Raw genomic sequence first — 21661 nt, 5'->3', positions numbered from 1 at the left:
TCACCTAATGGCAGGGTAATATTAGACAGTCCCGCAATGTCCGTTTGTTCGGGAGCCACAGACATCACCACATGCAATTATAGCAAACAATAGGCTCATACACAGCCTCAGTGGTACAAACAATCACACAGTTCTAGTATGCGAAGAGAAATTTTAAGGTACTTGATAATTTGAGTGAGGGGTGCCTTGACCAGTTAATCCTGTATTAGGGCATCCAAGTCCAAAACAGAATAGAAATATCCAGAGACCAAAATGAGTCCGGCACTCCCTGTACAGCGTGACTGCTCCGGTGCACTTCCCCAGGATGGCACTCAATGAGACTCCAATAAAGTGTAGAATAATCACAGCACTACTTTGCTCACTTGTCAGTGTTTCAGTGTATTAACACAAGACATACAGAACATAACAAAACACATACCTTTTTACTTATAATATGTACATCAGTATGTACTGTTCAGCGTTATATTTTTTCTAATATATGAGCTCTAATGGTGCATACACACGGTCAGATTTTTCTTCAGATCTGAACGATAACGATTTAAAAAATCGTTCAATCGTTCATATCTGAAGGAAAATCTGACATATCTGTCAGATCTGTCAGATGAACGATGCGCGTCTGTTTGCAGTCAGACTTGGACGATTCCATTCATTTTAATGCAGTCAAAAATCGTTCAAATTGTTCAAATCTTTGGTAAAATCGTTCAAATCGTTCATCTGACAGATCTGACAAATCTGACAAATCTGACCGTGTCTATGCTCCATATGATATACTAGTTTTTGTTTTGATATCATTTTGGTTCAGTCATACTACAGTATGTTTAGAACTACGTATTTCTAGTCATTAGATTTTGTCCTGGCAACATTTCATGATACAGTTTGTCTTCTCAGTTCTAGCTTTATCCTTACAACAGGTTGCCATGATGATGGATAAACCACAGGGTGAGCACGCCCCCTGGGATGACGGTGACGCTGGCGCTATGGCGCCATCTGTGACGTCATCGGACCCCCGCTGGGATGCAGCAACATGGTGATGGAGCACAGGGTGAAGTGTATTTAAGGTATGTGTTTTGTTATGTTCTGTATGTCTTGATAAAAGTGTTAATACACTGAAACGTTGACAAGTGAACAAAGTAGTGCTGTGATTATTCTACACTTTATTGAAGTCTCATTGAGTGCTATCCCGTAACACTTCTGTTATCTACATCTCTCCTGGGGAAGTGCACCGGAGCAGTCACGTTGTACAGGGAGTGCCGGACTCATTTTGGTGTATATGTTTGTGTATGTGTATATATATAAAAAAAAATATAATATATATATATATATATATTAGGGATGTGCGCCGGAACATTTTTTTGGGATTTGGTTCTAATTCGTTGTCTGGATTTGGATTTGCCAAACAGCGGTCACTGGCTTTGGATTTGGATTTTTGTACAAAAAAAGCTAAAATCACATAAATTGGTCTTTTTTTTTCTTCCTAGACTATTATTGACCTCAATAACATTAATTTCCAGTCAATTTAGAACACCTCACAGCTTATAATATTGTTTTCAACATTATTGGCCAAAGGTTGCAGTGAGCTGACTGGTTACTAAGCGACAAAGCAGCGTCACGACACAGACACCACAGTATAAAGCACATCTATGACACATTGCCACACAGCAGTGGCAGAAATGAAAAGTAGTGCACCCACCCAGTGGGGTACGGCCAGCATAATCACAGTACTTGTTTACAAAGTGGGCTACGGCCCTAGGAGTCAGTGCACAGTCTTATTCACATTACACCGCACATAGTGCCCCTGATTCACATTACACCATAAAGTAGTGTCTCTTATTTATGTTACGACACACAGTAGTGCCCCTTTTACACAATGCCCACAGTAGTGACCCCTTTTACACAATGCCCACAGTAGTGACCCTTATACACAAAGCCCACAGTGGTAATGCCCCTTATACAATGCCTACAGCAATAGTGTCCCTTACACAATGCCCCCATCAGGACTGTTCCTTACACAATGCCCCCAGCAGTGGTGCCCCCTATGCAGTCCCCTTAGTAGTAGGGCCCCCTATGCAGTGCCCCCAGTATGCCCCCCAGTAGTATGGCCCCCAGTAGTATGCCCCCCCAGTAGTATACCCCCAGTAGTGTGCCCCCCAGTAGCATCCCCCCAGTAGTATGCCCCCCCACTAGCAGGCCCCCAGTAGTATGCCCCCCCAGTAGTAGGCCCCCCAGTAGTAGGCCCCCTGTAGTATGCCCCCCAGTATCAGGCCCCCTGTAGTATGCCCCCCATGTAGTATACCCCCCAGTAGTAGGCCCCCCAGTAGCAGGCCCCCTGTAGTATGTTCCCCACGTAGTAGGCCCCCAGTAGCAGGCCACCTGTAGTATGCCCCCCCAGTAGTAGGCCCCCCAGTAGCAGGCCCCCTGTAGTATTCTCCCCCAGTAGTAGGCCACCCAGTAGCAGGCCCCCTGTAGTATCCCCCCCCAGTAGTATGCCCCCCAGTAGCAGGCCCCCTGTAGTATGCCTCCCCAGTAGTAGGCCCTCCTGTAGTATGCCCCCCATGTAGCATGCCCCCTCAGTAGTAGGCCCCCCAGTAGCAGGCCCCCTGTAGTATGCTCCCCCAGTAGCAGGCCCCCTGTAGTATGCTCCCCCAGTAGCAGGCCCCCTGTAGTATGCCCCCCCCAGTAGTAGGCCCCTCCATTAGCAGGCCCCCATACACACATAAAAAAAAAACTTACCTGTATCCCCGGTCCAGCCGCCGTCCACTCTGCTGCCACACGACGAGGAGGGAGCTGGAAGACGGAGTTCATGAGTGAGCTCCAGCTGGCTCCCTCCGTGCAGCAGCCAATGAGAGTCTGTGTGACTCTCATTGGCTGCTGTAACAAACACACAGCTGCCGCTGGCGGCTGTGTGTTCTGTGTAGGGCAGAGCGCTATCACAGCGGTCTGCCCTACACTCGAGGAGCCCTGATGTCGGATTCTCTAGTGAGAATCCGACATCAGGCGGCCGCCGTTCAGCCCCGAGCGGGGATCCGAGTTCGGATCCCCTATGTTTGGAGCGGTTCGGATTCCACAGAATCCGAACCGCTCATCTCTAATATATATATATATAATACACACACAGTGCCAGTCAAAAGTTTGGACACACCTTCTCATTCAATGGTTTTCGCAGAATGCTGTGGTAGCCATGCTGGTTAAGTGTGCCTTGAATTTTGAATAAATCACCAACAGTGTCACCAGCAGGCACCGCCACATCATCACACCTCCTCCTCCATGCTTCACAGTGGGAACCACACATGCAGAAACCATCCACACACCTTCTCTGCGTCTCACAAAAACACATGGCTGTTGGAACCAAAAATCTCAAATTTGGACTCATCAGACCAAAGAACAGATTTCCACTGGTCTATTGTCCATTCCTTTTGTTTCTTGGCCGGAACAATTCTCTTCTTCTTGTTGTTCATCCTCAGTAGTGGCGTCTTCGCAGCAATACGACCATGAAGGCCTGATTCACGCAGTCTCCTCTGAACAGTTGCTGTTGAGCTTTGTCTGCTACTTGAACTCTGTGAAGACTTTATGTGGTCTATAATCTTAGGTGCTGTTAAGTAGCGGTTTCTGAGGCTGGTAACTCTAATGAACTTATCCTCTGCAGCAGAGGTAACTCTTGGTCTTCCTTTCCTGGGGCGGTCCTCGTGAGAGCTAGTTTCATCATAGAGTTTGATGGTTTTAGCAACTGTACTTGAGGATACATTCAAAGTTCTTTCAATTTTCCGTATCGACTGACTTTCATGTCTTAAAGTAATGATGGACTGTCGTTTCTCTTTACTGAGTTGAGTGGTTGGTGCCATAATATGGATTACAACAGTAGTCAAATAGTGGTGTCCACTGTGTACTAACCCTACCTCTGCACAACACAATGGGCTCAAAGAACACCTGTTAATTCAAAACGATTCCAGGAGACTATAGTTTTGATGTCTTCAGTATTAATCTACTATGTTGAAAATAATTTAAATAAACAAAAACCATTGAATGAGAAGGTGTGTCCAAACTTTTGTCTGGTACTGTATATATAATTACGTTACAAAGTGACATAGCATGTATATGCATGGCTATCAACAGCAAAAGGGAATTTTACGTGAAATTAACTTTATTTACTGAGAAAATAAGACAGGTCATTCTTTAAAAAACTGTATACAGGAATTGGTCATTTGTTATTATCTAACCAAAAAACACTAATTTTATTACTGTTAACTCACATTGGGCGGGATTTACTAAACACAAAAATGTGGTAAAATGTGGTAAAACCCCCGAAAATGCAGTTGGTTACTCGCATTACAGTATGTGGTAACTCACATTACATAATCACATTTCACGATCAAACTTAGGGCCATATGTATCAAAGCTTGATGTGAGATAAAATTGTGAGATATATATCACCAACCAATAAGCTTCTAACTTACATTTTGCAGGCTGTGTTTAAGAAATGATAGTTTGGAGCTGATTGGTTGGTGATATATATATTCACAATTTTATCTCACGTCAAGCTTTGATACATATGCCCCTTAAAGTAACATCGGAAATTCACTACACTTGGAGGATTGATATTTCTAATTATCTTATCTTTGATATATAATACAATATTTCATATTTATGTAGGCCACTTCCATAACGTTCCATCATTCTCAATAACATTAACCTTATCTCCACCATTTATAATAGTTTTAATTTCTAGCTTCATTGAATAATATCTTCCTCATTCTTGAGCATAGCTGTCACCTTGGAAGTTGGACGTATTGCAATTGCAAAGTTCATTGCATTGTTTACGGTACATTTTTACTTTTACCAAGAGACCAAACGTGACGTTTGATGGCACCATGTGATGTTGCAAAGTACTTACATGTTATTCTCCTGTTTTGTGATTAGAATTTTCAAAGCCTCTGCAACATACTGTACCTGTTTTTGAATTGAGAAGCAGGACCATCAGACCAAATTATAACTATTATAATGTCTGTTGGCAGTTCTCCACGAAGTCTGTCTATATATGGGATGACAGTATTTTTGGAGGGCTCAAGAACATCAGATGCCAAAATAAAAGTATGCATATTTCCTGAATGCCAAATCACGGCACTAAAGATACTCACTTGACTCTGGTTCCAGTGAGCACTCTGAATTTTATCCTGACTAACAAAGGTATAATTTAAAAAAAACTCCACCTGCATCGTTGCTGTTTGTGGACCTAATGCCAATGATGCTTTGTCGTCTTGGTAGCTCCTTGACTGTTCCCTCTTGGTATAACAATGCTACATGAACTTAATTCCTACTGTAAGGATGTGATCTTGGACATCTTGTAGGCTTCCCTTTGCCTGTACTTTCACAAGCCTTCCATTACTTTCTTGCCATGCACATCATTTCACACTATATTTTATTAAATCAGAACATACCTTTTCCAGTCTAGCTGCCATCAAACCTTGCCATTTTGCACATTTTCCAAACCAGCTGATTTATTACGGATCGCTATTGCGATTACAGCTGCAATTACGCACACAGACCCACTGCGAAAATATGCTAATATTTGCAATTGCAATGCTATCACAGCCTAACATAAGAACGCCCACTTCCCCCTACTCACATCCGTAATACCTTGCAAGTCTGCAATACCATCGGTAACATCGAGTACAACAGGTCTGACCTTACTCAGAATTTGCTAACCTCATTGCAGTTAAAGCTCAAGCTGAGTATGCCATTGCAGTGGCTAATTTATGCACACCCCTGTAACGGCGTTCAAACGCACTGGCACATCTGCGTTTCGCCGAACCCCCCATCACCACCCCCACATGGTCAGTTCCTGCCAATCACTCTGCGATGGGTCTGCGTGGACACTGCAATCGCAGCTGAGCCTTCGCGCACTGTGATGCATACTTATGCAATCGGTAATGAATAAGGCCCTTGGTCTCTTGCATACAAAAGATGCGGGCAAGTCATTCATGTATTCTGGCATTTATGGGGCTACTTTGTGAAAATAATTTATTGCATTGATGAAGTCCTTGTGATATCAGCACAACAAAGTTGTGCTGAACCTTGTTGTTCAGAAAAACATGCTTAGGCCTCAATTCAGCAAACGTTCTTTTCCCAATGACCTTGCCATTTTCTTCACAAAAGATTCCATGTGCTTCTTTGAGTGAAAACAGCAAATGCCTTACTTGCAATTTTGTCTTCCTACCACCATCTTTCACAGTTAAAATGTCTTTGCGCTCAGGAGCTAGGCGACTGATGACATCTCTTTGGCGAGGCAGTGCTACTTGTTAGGGTAACTGCATTGTTGCAGTCTGAAGATTTTCTTTCAGTTGTTTCCTGCATTTTGCTTTCCTTTCTATTCCTTTTATACCCCTTTAACACTTCCAGCAATAACCCGGGTTATTTCTCATGAACGCACAGCAAGCCAAGTTATAGTTCAGTGTGAAATGGCTAGGTTGAAATAACCTGGGTCAATCAACCCGGGATTTCAACCCGGGTTACAAGCAGGGATGAACATGGGTTCAACCTGGCTTGTGACGCAGTGTTAACGGGTAATCCGGGTCAATGTGACCCAGGTCCTGTTCACAGCATAACAAGAGACGGCCCTTGGCGATGATCTCATCTCCAAGCGCCAGCTCAGCAAGTGATGGTAGTGACGTCATCGACCCGGCAATAAGCTGGGTCGGGTCGCCAGTCTGAAATGGGTCTCACCCGGGTCGCACCTGGGATGGACCTGTGTACAAAATCCTGGGTGTGACCCGGGTTAGCGATGTGAAAGGGGTATAAGTTCCTCTCTGCATCAATTATTTTTTCTTTCACTTTTACCTTAATGTTTTTGTTTCCTTTTTATATTTTCTCATGTCTCCCTGTCTTTTATTTTATATACTTCATGTCTCCCTTCTTCTTTCAGTTTCTCTCTTCTCATTTTCTCAGCTGCAGTTAGTAGAATTTGAAAGTGTCAGAATATTAACAGCAACAAGTACAATTAATTGAAATGAGTAGCTAGCTGTTCTCTCAGAAATACATATAAAATAAATCAAGCTGGCTGCATTATATTATCACAGCAAACTTTTGAAATGTGGTAGTCATTTGTGAAAAAATGGTAACTCATGAAATGAAACTACCATTACTAATATGAGAGCACAAGATGGAAAACAATTATATATCTCTAATAAATATCCACACACATTATGGAGAAAGTACAAGATGATTTTCTCTGACCAGTGTTCGCAAATACGCGCTATAGCGCGTATTTTACCCGCTATCGGGCACCGGGGACCCACTTTTCTAAAGTATCCGGGTCCCCGGGGACGCGCTATGCTGTGGCCAATCTCTGACAGCTGGCTGCAGCATAGCGCGTCCCCCTGCACTAACAGACACAACGCTGTCTGTTAGAGCAGCCAATGAGAGTTAGATAGACTCTCATTGGCTGCTGCTGTGTAAAGCCGTGCTGGGATCAAGTGTCTGATCCCAGCATCGGCACAGCATCCGTGCCCGGCGCTGGGACAGTGTGTTTGTTCCCAGCGCCGGGTAAACTACTGCGGCGGGTACCTGGTGAAGGGACCGCCTGGTCCCTTCCACCAGCGTAGGCGGGAGTAGCTTGGCTCCAGGCGCAAGCTAAGCGGAGCTCGCTGGCGGTCGGCGGCGGTTGTTTGGCACTGGCCGCGAGCCAAACACGGCTCGCGGTCCAGCAGCAAATAGGAGGCAGACGTGACGAGCCAATTGCGGCTCGCCGCGTCATAGCCCCGCCCACTCGCAGCGTTTTGAATAGACGCTGCTGAGCGGGAACGCGTTCAGTCCGTCGGCGGAGGGGAGAAGTGAAGACCTCCCGAAGAGAAGAGCGGCGCGGCAACAGTTCCGGCGGCCGTGCAAGCGGCCAGAAGACGGCGTGATCAAGAAGGAAGAGGCGGTGCCGCTGGCCAGGACGGGCCAGCGGCAGAAGACTGAAGCTGAAGACCGAAGAGGACTGCGGGGGAGGAAAGCAAAAGAGCTAACAAAGCTCCCCCCCCCGCAGCCTCTTCCACCGTACCGGTAGGCGGCCTTGGGCCACCGGTATTTTACTCCTTCCTAGACCACCAGGGTTGTCGGGCACTAGGTCCGTGGGATAAATTCAGGCAATAGGCCTGTGGGTCTCTAGGCGGGCACAAGGCCCGGCAACATAGGGGGCATTAGGCCCAATTGAAGGTATATGCCCCCCAAATAGGTGTGTGACTTGGGCAATAGGCCTAGGTCACTAGAGGGCCCACCTATTTTCCCTTTAGTGGCCTAATACCCAGGTCACTCACACCTATTAGGGGTGCAGATACCTTCATTGGACTGCATAGGTGGTCTGACAGGCATACGAGGGGCACTGCACAGGGGAATTGCTCCTGGGGGCACTGCACAGGGGGACTGCTCCTCGGGGCACTACACACGGGGAAAGTCATATTACCTGAAAGATCATGGAGGCATTAAAACATGCATTTAAGGGGCTTGTGGGGATATCTGATGCTGTAGTGGCATGTGGGGAGGTCTGAGGCATATGGGGAGCTCTAAAGCATAAATTATGATGGGACCCAGAAATGGTCAGATAGGACCCCATTTTTTTAAAGTGGTGGGTCCCTGGGACCCACAAATTTTGTCGCTCACCGCGATCACTGCTGACCATCGTGTAAGAAAATATATTTAAAAAGAATGGTGTTGAGTAACTCACATTACACGTTTTAGGTTAGGCACAACAGATATGTCCTCCTTAACACTTTCAGAATTTACTTGAAAAACTATAATGAAAAGAAGAATTCATGTTCATTTAATGGCATTATAAGGCATATATATAAATATTACCTTGAAGTTGTTAAAATTTCCACCTTGAACAAATTCAGCATGTGCTCTGCTGCCAGTGATGGGCTGCTGTGTCATGCACATCCGCAACAGCCAGTTTGCACATGCGCATGACACTTTCACCCGACGGGGACACAATGAAGCTTGGAAGGGTACATTGAATCCGGAAAGACTGAGACACTGCAACAGCAATGGGGACCGTATCTCTCGCCATCTATGGATGGCGCAAGCAATACAGTGACAAACAGGTGTAATCTGTTACTAGGCAAAGCAAACATGTGGCGGGATGCATGATACATGATACACTCTACGAATGCATGCTTGCATTAATTACTGATTGGCTGATAGGTAACTCAACCTAATTGGGTAATGTCTTGTCCCCTGCTATCAAACCACCTATTACATAGTTGTGGAAGTTGCTCTGCAGGGTATACGGTCAGGAGGCCGACACTCCCCATGTCACCAGGGTTTCGGATTAATATATCTACTGTAAAAAGGTCGACAATGTCTAGGTAGACACCAGATGTCAATAGGTCGACAGGAACAAAAGGTCGACACACTAAAGGTCAACATGTAAGAAGGTTGACAGGTACAAATGGTCGACATGGTCAAAATGTCAACATGAAAAAGGTAGAAACAAAATGGTCGACACATTTTTTTTTGTTTTCTAAACCTAATCTTCACCCTAACCCTCCCCTTGGTGCCTAACCCTAACTGTCGGGTAGGTGCCTGACCCTAACCGTCCCTTCTAGTGCCTAACCCTAACCCTCCGGTAAGTGCCTAACCCTCCCTCCTGGTCCCTAACCGTCGGGGTAAGTGCCTAACCCTAACCGTCGGGGTAAGTGCCTAAGCCTAATCCCCCGGTAAGTGCCTAACCCTAAAAAATTTAAATAAAAAGTGTTGACCATTTTTGTGTCTGCCCTTTTCATGTTGACATTTTGACACTGTCGACCATTTGTAGATGTCGACCTTCTTACATGTCGACCTTTAGTGTGTCGACCTATTAACAGTCTAACATCTGGTGTCTGCCTAGACATTGTTGACATTTTTACTGTAGATCTATCAACCGCTTACCGTCACCAGTGAGTATGTCGACCTCACAGTGGTAAAAATTCCTGTTTGCGTCCGTGAGAAGAGATCCATCCAATTTAGAATCAGGTCCCTGTAGCTGAATTTTCACTGCAAAATGAAGCTTCATGTTGTCTCCATAGTCACACTGGTCTGAGGCCTCTTCTAATCTCATTCTGTGACTGAGAGAACACAAAGTCAATATTAGTTGAGTGTTTAACCTGAGGAACCAAGAAACCAAGTAGTATGTATAGGTATAGGGTGAGTAAGGTGGTAGTTTTTGAAAGTTGCCAATACTTCATCCCTAGAGTAGAGCACATTTGGAGGTCATAGATTCCTGCAAACTTAACTTGTATTTTTTCATTTGGGAGAACTTGTATTTTTTCACTTGGGAGACTTGTCTCCTAGCACTTGATGGTGTGCAGATTACCACATACATGGTGGTTGCTCTGAGACTCGATATATCAGATGGTCTCTAGTAACGTTTTACAAAAGTCAAGCCAAAGGCCAATGAGCAGCATGCATAATTGATTGTAAAGGGATTCCCTTAGCTGTTGTCTTAGTAGTAACTGCACTATGTTTAGTAAGTGACCCTTTTTCTGCATAGTTGCAAGAGTCATACCCTAACAATGCAAGCAGAAGGGTTTTCTACAGGTCTGACTTTAAGGACTAGTTTGAAAGAGCTCTCCTGCTTTTCGGCAGGGACCAGGTCACTGATCCAACTTTTGCAATATGTATCGACCAGCTCTATTTTTCTTCGATCTAGAACTAACATTTGGTATTTGTTGAGCAGAGGACTGCAATTCATTGAGAAAACTGTTTTAATGCTGGAAGGTTTTAAGGCTGATCGAGTGATTGATAGCAATCACTTGTCTGTAATACTCTGCTGCCACACAGGTAGGGTAACACTGGGGGAGATGTATTAAGTGCCGAAGCGGTATCAGCGCATGTTATGTGCGCTGATACCGCTTCTCCCCGATGTATGATCAGGGGGTTTGGCGGTAAATGACAGGTGCGCTATGCGCCCCTGTCATTATCGGTGCTGCTATCTACAAGATAGCAGCGCCGATAGCCAGGGCAATGTATGAATGGTCAGTTTGCCTGCAGCTGTCGCTATCGACAGCTACATACTGGCAATGCCCTAACCCCACAGCAGGGACAGGCCAGGACTGGAACTGGCCGGCCAGGACTGAAACACTGCACATCAGCACTAGGCTGATGCGCTGTGTACTCAGGCAGGGATCGCCAGATGGGGGAGTTATCACTCCCCCGCTCTGACCGATGAGATGTTCATACATCTCATCGTTAGTGCTTCCTGCTTCGCCTCGGTAAAGAGATGAAGCAGGAAGCGATATAGCGGAACTTAATGTGGTAAAAGCAGGATTTCTAGAGGGGGGTTTCCAAATGCTTGATTTTAAAGTGAGTGTGGCCAGTCCATGAAGCGGGCATAATTATAACGTAACCAGCATTAATATGCATCATACAAAGTGTAATGTGTGTTATAATTCCAGCATATACAGGATCAGCGATCACAGTAAGTCATTAGATGCGGCAGTAGGGCCATCCTGCCTGAGCTGAATGTTTTTATTTTAGATGTGGGCACTATTCCAGATCATTGGAGCAAGTTCGGGAGTCTGGGGGAGCAGCAGAAGAACCTAGCACTGCCCTGGACATATATGTACATATTGGTCTCCTTATACACTGTATAGTTTAGTATTATGCAGTATTAATAATTAACCCTATTGATGGTCTATAGCAGTGCACCACTAAAAGTGCATGTTTTCCAGATCTCCTAGTTTGTGTACAGATGTATTTTTTACTGGCTGTTATATGTTGTGACCATCGCCAGGGGTTACGGCGATTCATCAAAGCCCCATGTTATGATGACTGTACATATTTTGTGTGCTCTGTATAAAGTGTGTGTATTATCATAACTCCCTAAAGTATATATTTCAGAAATGGCTGTTTGCGTAAACTGGATTGCATAAGCTAACCAGGGCAAATGGTCAAGTGACACCTGGTCTTTGAAGACAAAGCTTCCTGACTGTAACGTCTGCGCTGATTCAAGTCCAGTACGCAGTCACACTGGCTGCTAGAAGGGTCATTTGTAATACTTCATGCTAGCAGTATTCCTATCATAAATTACCTTAAAGGTCCAGGGAGGGTATACGTTTAGGAAGCCGGCGGACGGAATGCCGAGTGACGGCTTCCAGACAATTTAATCCCGACGAGGGACGAATGACAGGCGTCTAAATCTAGACGCCTGTCATTTTACCGACGCTGGGAGACCGGCGCCCGGCATCCTGATCGAGCGGATGTCGGGTGCCACAGCGGGGGGGGGGGGAGATCAGGGTTAGGCACTGCCCCGGGGGGACTTAGGTTTAGGAGGCGGGGAAGGTTTAGGCACTTAGAGGGGGGATTAGGGTTAGGCACGGGGGGGTTAGGGTTAGGCACCCTAAAGGAGGGTTAGGGGGAAAAATAAGTTAGTTTATACTTACCTAGGGACAATCAGGATTTCCTCCTCTGTCGGCCAGCCGCTGTTGGGATTTGAACCGCCGGCCAGGGGTCCAGCGGTAATTCATACCAATTTCCCAGGGAGTTATGAGTGTCAGGTCTGGTAGTTGTGCTAATTTGCATCTACACAGACCTTGGGAGAATAAAGGAAAGCATTTTTGAGCCTGGGAAGGGTGGGGGGCTGCTGAGGGAAAGGGGGGATGTGGAACCATAAGAATCAGCTCTCTTACCTGTCTGTGTACACTCTCAGGGAGTAGCTGCCAGCTAAGGGTGCATCATCCTCATGTTTCCTGGTGGTCTCCCTCCACCCAGATTCTCTTAAGACCTCAGCGTAATACACCTTAGAATTCTGATTCTTTATACTTTTTATTTAACTTTAAATTATCCTGTACAATTGTATGTATGTCTTGTTTATTTAACTATTTTTGTAATTTAACCCTGGAGATATTTCTCAATAAATCCTAAAACTTTATCAGCGTTACCTCTGTGCTCTAATGAATTCACGTGCCTGGAGAGGCCTATGCTGTATTTGTGTATAGCTGTGAGTTTAAGTGTCTGGCGAACGTAAGAGCGCTATTTTAATGCTCTTCATGGTGGCAGCTTAGGTAAAACCCACGTCACAACCACCCAGTGACGTCAGGCTGGCGTATCTGAGCGTAGGCTGGGCACGGTGTCGTGACACATGTTAAAAGATCAACAGGTGCTAATTATTTCATTTGTGATAATGAGAATAACATGCAGCACTAATAAAATTCTATTATAGTACTAATTCTATTGTGGTTATGGTGTAGGCTGGGATGGGGGTTTCCAGCCCTCCCCCCTGTGTTTGTCTATGGAAGATATACCTTATTTTTTTTTTACTTTTCCATGAAAGGCTAGGCACCCGACTTAATGAACCTTGGTGATCTTAGATCTGATCTCCAGCTTTGGAAATCTTATCGCATTGTTTTAAGGGACTTCTAATTTGGTCTTGACACTTTCTGGGGATAACGTTTGCTGGTGTTATGGCTGGCTTTCACTATCTCAATGATTTGAGCGCAGAACAATATTTGTATCTGCCAATTCATTGAAATCCACTGATTTAGGTGCCAAGTCTGGCAGCCACAGAGAAGACCAGATATTAGTGATATAATTAAAGTTTTGACCTATAATGAGGGTAGCTTTGCTAATGGATTTGAGTTGGGCAAATGTATAACGTACCATAGATTTGAGAGAACACACAGATTCACAGACTTTTCTTCCTCATGAGAAAAACAAACAAGCAAACATTTAATGGGAGACAGCTACAAAGACAGACACATCACCCATGACTGACTAATTGAAAAACTAGAAAATATATCTGCGGGACAGAGAAAAAAGTGAGAGAAGTGAACGTTTCTTTCCATTTTCCATCACTGGTGTGTTGGTACTGAACCCATTACTGCGCATCTGAACCCATTACTGCGTATAATTAAAAGTATGTGCTCTCGACTGGTACCAAGAACCCACATCAGAGCAATGGTGTATTGAAACATAATATTGGTGCAGTATGACTATTATATGGGATTTGTCTCATGAGCAGATCCCAGAGAGAGTACTAGAAGTTTACAATGGGGGCACACTGCCATTTTGATTGAGTCCTTGGTCCAGAATGGAAAATAAAAATGTAATTGGTAACAGTGGAAGATGTTTTTTTTTATGTGGAAACAGTTAAATAGAAAAGGCATAGGAAGATTGACGAAAAGGCAAACTTGTTAAAACAGAAAGAGAGAAAGAAATAGATCATTTTATGAGAGGAGCAGAGGTAACAGAAAAAAATGAAAGAATGTATTATGTGAAATGTAGCAGAGAGGTGAGGGAGAAGAAAGCAGAGATAAAGCGAGTGACGCATCAGGAAATTACACATATTTTGTGTGGTTCATGCAGATGCTATACTTCTAAAATAATTTACCCATTTCTTCTGTTTTCTTAACATGCATATGTGACAACACAGTATGTTTTCCTCTGCCTCTACCCAAATGCTTATGAAAAATGATGTAAACAATGTTAACAAAGAGGGTATATTCACAACACATTCCCATTGAGAAAAATATACTTTTTTTTCAAGTGCATTTGCACATATTGGGCACACTTGCCTACTTTTGAAAATGTATTTCAGGGAGATTGTGATAACAACACCTATGAGCGTGGCCATAAAGTAGGTGTGTACTGATACATCTTAGTGGCGATAGCACCAAAGCAGTTAGCAGGAGCTACTTGTTGATAAAAAGTTAAAAACACACTGATACTACTCAGAAAACGCATTTAGGGGCATATGTATCAAAGCTTGATGTGAGATAAAATTGTGAAATATATATCACCAACCAATCAGCTCCAAACTCATTTCTTAAACACAGCCTGCAAAATGTAAGTTAGAAGCTGATTGGTTGGTGATATATATCTCACTATTTTATCTCCCATCAAGCTTTGATACATATGCCCCTTAGGGCTCTATTTATTAACATTATTTTTACTAAAATAAAGTGAAAAAGGGTGTTTTCACACCCTTTTCACATTATTTTAGTTTCACCTGTAGTTATTACAGGGCAATTGGAGTAGAATTAGTAAAATTCTACTCCAACCCCCAGTATCACTTATTTTTAGTAAAGCAGATCGCATTTCCCATAATTGTAATGGGAAATGTGATCCGACCTAAGTTACTAAAAATAAATTGTAAAAAAATACCGGGGGAATCCCTGTGATGATAACGCCACCTGGAGGTGGCGTTATCCAGGGTCTCCCCCGGTTACCGGGCTCCCACTCTGCTCTAACGGGGAGAGCAGAGGCGGGAGCCGGTACCTGTAATCAGCTATGTGGTCTAAGCAGACCGCAAGCTGATTACTGTAAAAAAAAGAAAAAAAAAATTAAACATTTTTTTTTTACTTACTAGAATCCAGGGACCGGTGATCGGGCCTCCGGTGATGGCTCCTCTCCGGTCAGCTGGTCTCCCATAGTACACTGGGGCCCGGTCATCAGGTGATCGGGCCCCAGTGCAGTATGGGAGATCACCTGATCGGGAAGCCCGGAGAAGATCACCGGAGGCCAGGAGGATGCATGTAAGTGTAATGAAGGGAGGGGGGGTCGCGGGAGGGGAGGGGGGGTCGCGGGGGTCCGCGATCGCGGGGGGCGGGGCTTAGCATCGGTGGGGGGGTAGTAGCGGTGGTCGGTCGGCGCATGCGCGGGCTCTTAGTCGCGGTATTTTTTCCGAAAATACCGCGACTAGTGTGCGGATGGGATTCGCAGGGACAGAGCTTTATCGCAAGCTCTGTCCCTGCAAGGGATTTATAAGTAAATCCCTGTGATATTGCCTGAATTCGCAATGCGAATTCACTCGGTAATATCACACTACAATCTGCATTCAATATGCGGATTGTAGTAAATAGAGCCCTTAGTCATAGGAATAATTGTGCCTTAAACCCAATGCAGGGAAATTATATTAATAATTCAATTTTAATGTATAAATCTCTGGGATTTGTTCTAATATAACAGCTTCATAATAAGGGTAAGGTGCAATCAGGGAGATTGCTAGACTCTTCAGTGAGTCAGGGAGATTGCTACTATTTCAGTCTCGCTGACAATCAGGGAGAGTTGGCAAGTATGATATTGGGCCTGATTCTGAATTGGGTACAAAGCAAAAAGAGCAAATAACTTTGTATCTGGAACATCCATGTTGCACTGCAAGGGTTGCAAATACTTTTATTGTTTTTGAATGCAAATACTGGCTGCTTTTGCATGCAGCGCACAAATGCTGGGTTCTAGATTTATTTTTACGCTGTAATATAGATTTGAGTTAGGACACACCCCTCCCAAATCTAAATCTCTCTGGACATTTTACATCTACAGTATCCCCACCTGCAGTGCAGCAAGGTTTTACCAAGGTGTGAAGTTTTTTTTTTTTTCTGCTTTGCTCACAACTCAGAATCGGGCCCATTGAATGCACTGAAATGGTACTAGATGCATAAGAAAAAAAATGACCAGAAAGGTTAAATGCTGATTGAAACAAAAATGGGTATCATGTGATTGGTTTGAATAGATTTTATTTTCAAATCCATTTACATGTTTTGAACTGGTGTTAAAAACCTTACTCAACCTCAGAATTTTAATGCCAGTTTCACTTTAAGGTTGTCGCCCAATTCAAGTAAAGTTAACACTTGATAATCCTCCATAGGATTTAACACACATTTTCTTCACCACCTCCTGAGCATGTGGAAAGTGTTGGAAAATCTTTATTTTAAGGTAAAAATGTTGGGACTTGGTTCAGAACCACTTAGACACCCACCTTAATCATTAATTGACCACTTAGAATTTCTAATTACCGTATATACTCGAGTATAAGCCGAGTTTTTCAGCACAAAAAATGTGCTGAAAAAGTACCCTCTCGGCTTATACTCAAGTCAAGTGTAGCGCTGACCGGACGGAGTTTGGTCAGTGCTACACACTGCCAAACACACAGCCGCCGGAGCTGGCAGCTGCGTGTTTGGTGTAATCAGCAGCCGCTGAGAGTCTGTCAGACTCTCAGCGGCTGCTGCTGCTCCCACTGCGGGAGCCATCTTCCGGCTCCCGCAGTGGGTGATGGGAGACACGTCGTCATGACGACGTCTCTCCCATGCAAAGCGGCCGGAGGAGCGGACAGCTGCGGGACCAGGAGCGGGAGTTCAGGTAAGTGATTTTTTTTTTTTATCTTTTCACGTCTCTCTCTACTAGGGGGTGGGGACTACAGGGGGCACAACCAGGGGGCGATGACTACAGGGGGCACTACCAGGGGGCGATTACTACAGGGGGCACTACAAAGGGGCATTATCAGGGGGCGATTACTACAGGGGGCACTAAAAGGGGGGATTACCACTGGGGGAACTACAAGGGGGGGATTACTACAAGGGGCACTACCAGGGGGGATTACTACAGGGGGGGATTACTACAGGGGGCACTAAAAGGGGGGATTACTACAGGGGGCACTAAAAGGGGGGATTACCACTGGGGGAACTACCAGGGGAGGATTACTACAGAGGGCACTACCAGTGGGGGATTACTACAGGGGGCACTAAAAGGGGGGATTACTACTGGGGGTACTACCAGGGGGGGATTACTACTGGAGGCACTGAAAGGGGGGATTACCACTGGGGGCACTACCAGGAGGGATTACTACTGGGGGCACAACCAGGGGGAATTACTACTGGGGGGCACTACCAGCTGCTGCCATTTTCCACACTAGGCTTATACTCGAGTCAGTAAGTTTTCCCAGTTTTTTTGGGTAAAAGTATGTACCTCGGCTTATATTCTGGTCGAGTTATACTCGAGTATATACGGTATCTTAATTTGGACAATATTGACATGTGAAAATTTGCAAAGTGATGTGGGACAGGTATATGGGGGAGCTGTATGAATGGGACAGGTGTTTTTAAGGGAATGGCTTCCCGTCCCTGTAAGTCTGACATATGAAGATCCCGACGGAGGGTGGTAATTACCCTATCCCTCCCCTCTCATCCCCATAACCCTAACCTCCCCAGGGGGTGCCTAACCCTAATCTCCCCCCGGTGGTATCTAACCCTACCCCCCATTCACGCACCCTAAACCTAGCTGTCCCAGGGCGGTGCCTAACCCTAACCTCCCCCCAGTGGTCCCTAACCCCCCCTCCCCACAGCCTAACCCTCCAGGGGGATGCCTAACCCTAATTTCCCTAATTCCCCCCCCGGGGTGCCTAAATCTAACCCTCCCTTCCCCGGAGACATGGACAATACTTACCTGTCTGGACTATCGGGATTGCGGCGGTTCGGGATGCCGACACCGGTATCCTGTCTTCCTTCGGGATATCGGCATCTGCATTATGCCGGTATATTGAAGCTTAGTATCTCGTCCACCAGCAATATAACTACATGCCGTATTTATGATTGCAGGTGTGTGTTAGAGGTGTGTTTTGAAGGTTTATTAAAAGTGGCTTAAAATTACAAAAATCTTTCTATCTTTTTTCACTGTTTTTGAACAATGCTTAATAACAGCCATTTGACACAATTTAAGAACCCCAAATACTTTTATTATGGCCACTAATAGACTCCTATACTGTTATCCAATATTCGTTTGTCTTTTTTTGGAAGATAGGCAGATATCACAATTTTCACCTATACTTAACATGTGAAAAACCAACAAGAATAATCAGGTGAAACACTTTATTATTATTATTATACTTTTTTTATATGGCGTCACAAGGGTTCCGCAGCGCCTCACAACGTACATAAACAAATGAGCAAACATAACAACAGCAATTTACAGTACAAAACAATGCAGGACAAGGACAGTTTATGAACATTGCTGCAATAGCGATCACAACACTCTACAGAAATGAAAGAAACGACCCCCATACCTGCTGTGACATAAAAAGGTTATGTTTCGGGGCTGCTCTGCTGCACCTGGCACACGGTGCCTCGAATCTGTACAGGGCACAATGAAATCTCAAAGACTATCAAGGCATTCTGGGATGAAACATGCTGCCTAGAGTCAGTAAGCTCAGTCGCAGGCCATGGGTTCTCCAACAGCATAATGACTCAAAACACAGCTAAAAGCACCCAAAAATGCATAAGAACAAAGCATTGGACTATGCTGAAGTGGCTTCTTTGAGGAGGAAGAGTTGGTCAAACTACCTGTTGACGGGTGCAGAAATCTGATTGAGAGGTACAGAAATTGCTTGATTGCAGTAATTGCCCAGCTTTAACCTAATATTTTGTTGCACAATCTATAGAGGCACACACTGTATAATATGTGTGTACCTAGCGATTAAATAATGGAATGGAGTTATGGACTGTATCACGCTGGCTGTACACACTACACAATCCGGTGTACGACCACAAGATGTCGTTCCACACTGCATTTACAAATACGGCGTTGTTGATTGCATTGTCCCAATTTGCTGCACAGCACATGGGATGATGTGATGAATGACCGCCATGGAACAATATATCGTAAGACGGTTCGCATAGTGCGCACCCCGCTTAAGGTCCCATAATTTTTGCCCATGCATTTTTAATTTGTTTTATTATTTTAAATATTACAATGAAATAGAGATCAAATGTAAAGTCTGATTCCTGTTACATATAGAATAAACAACGATGAGTGCCAATTAATTTAGTCCCTTTCAAGTTACTGCCGGTAATAATATAGATACTTAATTTTTTGTGGAAGGCTCCAACAAATATGTCTGTAAATGTAATATTGTATATCATAGTCACAGCCATTTTCCAATTGGATTGCTGCACGATAAGTTAACACCCCCTATAACAGACAACAACTGAAATTAATGGGCAATATGTGCGATAAGTTAATACCCGTGAAAACGTATCACTTTCGCCTGCAATTGAATTCCCCCCTTATCTTGAAACAAAACCAGACACAAGGGGCAAAATGTAATAGGGTATGAGTTTTTGTGTGGACATTTACTCGCAGTGACTTTGGTGCGAGTTTGGTCCAAAACTGGCACCATGTAATAGAGTGCGAGTTTCAAGGTGCAGACCTAACTCGCATGGAACATCACGTGAAATTTCTGTTGGCGGAGTCCACAAAAATCACGCAAATCAGAATGCAAGTTACATTACATGTGAGTTGTTATTTTAAAGCTAAGTGATCCATTGGTCCCCAAAAGTCACCTGAGTTATACCTCACTGGCCCTATATAAGTAGCACCTCTGCCATTTTGTCCTTTGATAGGTTTTGGAAGGAGACTGTGTAGGTGTGGAGAATTATTGTGAGTTTTGTTTGGTTTGTGTTTAGCAGCTGGCAGGATGGCATTTAGGTGAGAGTTGGGTGTTAGCTGAGTCAGTGGGAGGTGGTGAGAGGGTCCCAGCCTGAGTTTGGAGAGGAGGGTGATGAGAAGGAGGAGGTTGAGGAGAAGGAAGAGCCTGCTGTTTGTGCCCCATGGTTCAATTACGAAGAGAACTGTGTACTGGCACATGCAATTGTGCCAGTCCATGGTAGAATCCTTGAACTAGAGACACATTGCACAACCCTGGCCCGCAAGAGCATCTGCTGTAAATGCAATTAATTCTTTCAGACATTTAGTTGAGAACTGCAAGAAGTGATTCAATTATGTGAAGAAGGTCCTGAAGGATAAATTGGTAGATGAGCTGAAGGAGTCTCGCAGGACGAGATTGTCGAGCAGCCCAGATCCACTATACATCCTTCAAGGAGGAGCTCAAGCAGGTTATACCACCTGAAATCCTTTTTTGGACCCATATAGAGGACACCGTCTACCATCACAAGCCTGACCTGGTGAGTAACCAAACTAATTTTTACATTTTAACTGTACCATACTATAATTCAGTCTAAACTTCGCCAGCATCCAATTAGCAGTGAAAAATTTTCAGAAGCAAAAAACAGTGTGTTTTTTCGACAATTTGTTTTGTGGTATCCAATTAAACCCTGTTTTTTACGTCTGAAAATTTTCACTTTTTGTCACGAAAACACATAGGGTCCGCAAAAAGTGCAAAAAAACTGCTAAATGCTATTCTTCACCACTTCTGCAAAGACGCTAATTAGCAGCTATTGAGATCAGCAGGCCTATTCGGGGGTATCTATAGTCATCCCCAATGTCAGTGCATCTTTTGGGGGGGGTGTCAGGCTGATTTCCCCAAATCTGACAGGACTTTTCGCTGGATTCAAATTCGCCGGGTTCCGTTTTTTCGCTGATTTGGAATTGAATACGGGGATAAGCGGGGACGAGCGCGATGCTTTTCCGCATGGAAAACCAGCGATGTGGGCGAAAAGTCCGGCTTGCGAAAAGTATGGGACTTTACGCGGCTAATTGAATATGCCCCTTAGTGTTAGACCCTTTTTTTTACTTAAATAAACTGTTACTGATTAAATACCACAAATATATTCCCAAGCTCCTGATGAGTATGTGGAACCCTAGCAGAGGAACTGCCATTTGCATATGTGTACAATATTCACCCTTTTTAAATTTCTTTCCTTAGCTGCACAAATAGTGCTTATTTTTTAAACAGATAGGAGGGATATATGTGTATATGAGCCTCCTCACGTTTCCTTAAGAGTTCTGTACACCTTTCTATTCACTCCTTGGAAACTTTGTTTGTGGTTTCCTCAAAACAGAAGGAAATTACAGCACATAGTATAATATTGTCTAATGACAAAAAGGGGTGAACCAATATATCTCACTCACATGTGAACGAAGAAATTCAAGCACATCACAACCAAGGGGGAGAGATGTTGAATTTTCACTTCCCAGAATTATT

The 21661-nt window shown here is 44.3% G+C and overlaps 1 protein-coding gene across 4 annotated transcripts in view; it reads left to right on the top strand.

Annotated features, from left to right (window-relative positions):
* LOC148481576 (NACHT, LRR and PYD domains-containing protein 3-like) overlaps nt 1–21661 on the top strand; it is a 126178-nt gene that overhangs the window by 8362 nt on the left and 96155 nt on the right. Inside the window, exon 2 of one of the 4 annotated variants that reach the window (XM_088453230.1) lies at nt 20464–20681. The exons of the other annotated variants lie outside the window; for them this stretch is intronic. The gene's annotated coding sequence lies outside the window, so the exon portion shown is untranslated. The remainder of the gene's footprint in view (nt 1–20463; nt 20682–21661) is intronic. 4 annotated transcript variants of the gene reach the window in all.

The sequence above is a fragment of the Taudactylus pleione genome, unplaced genomic scaffold (assembly GCF_031769625.1).
Source record: "Taudactylus pleione unplaced genomic scaffold, aTauple2 ptg000573l, whole genome shotgun sequence".
Lineage (NCBI taxonomy): Eukaryota > Metazoa > Chordata > Amphibia > Anura > Myobatrachidae > Taudactylus > Taudactylus pleione.
Note: the sequence above shows the minus strand (reverse complement) of the source record. Positions and strands in the feature narration are given on the sequence as shown.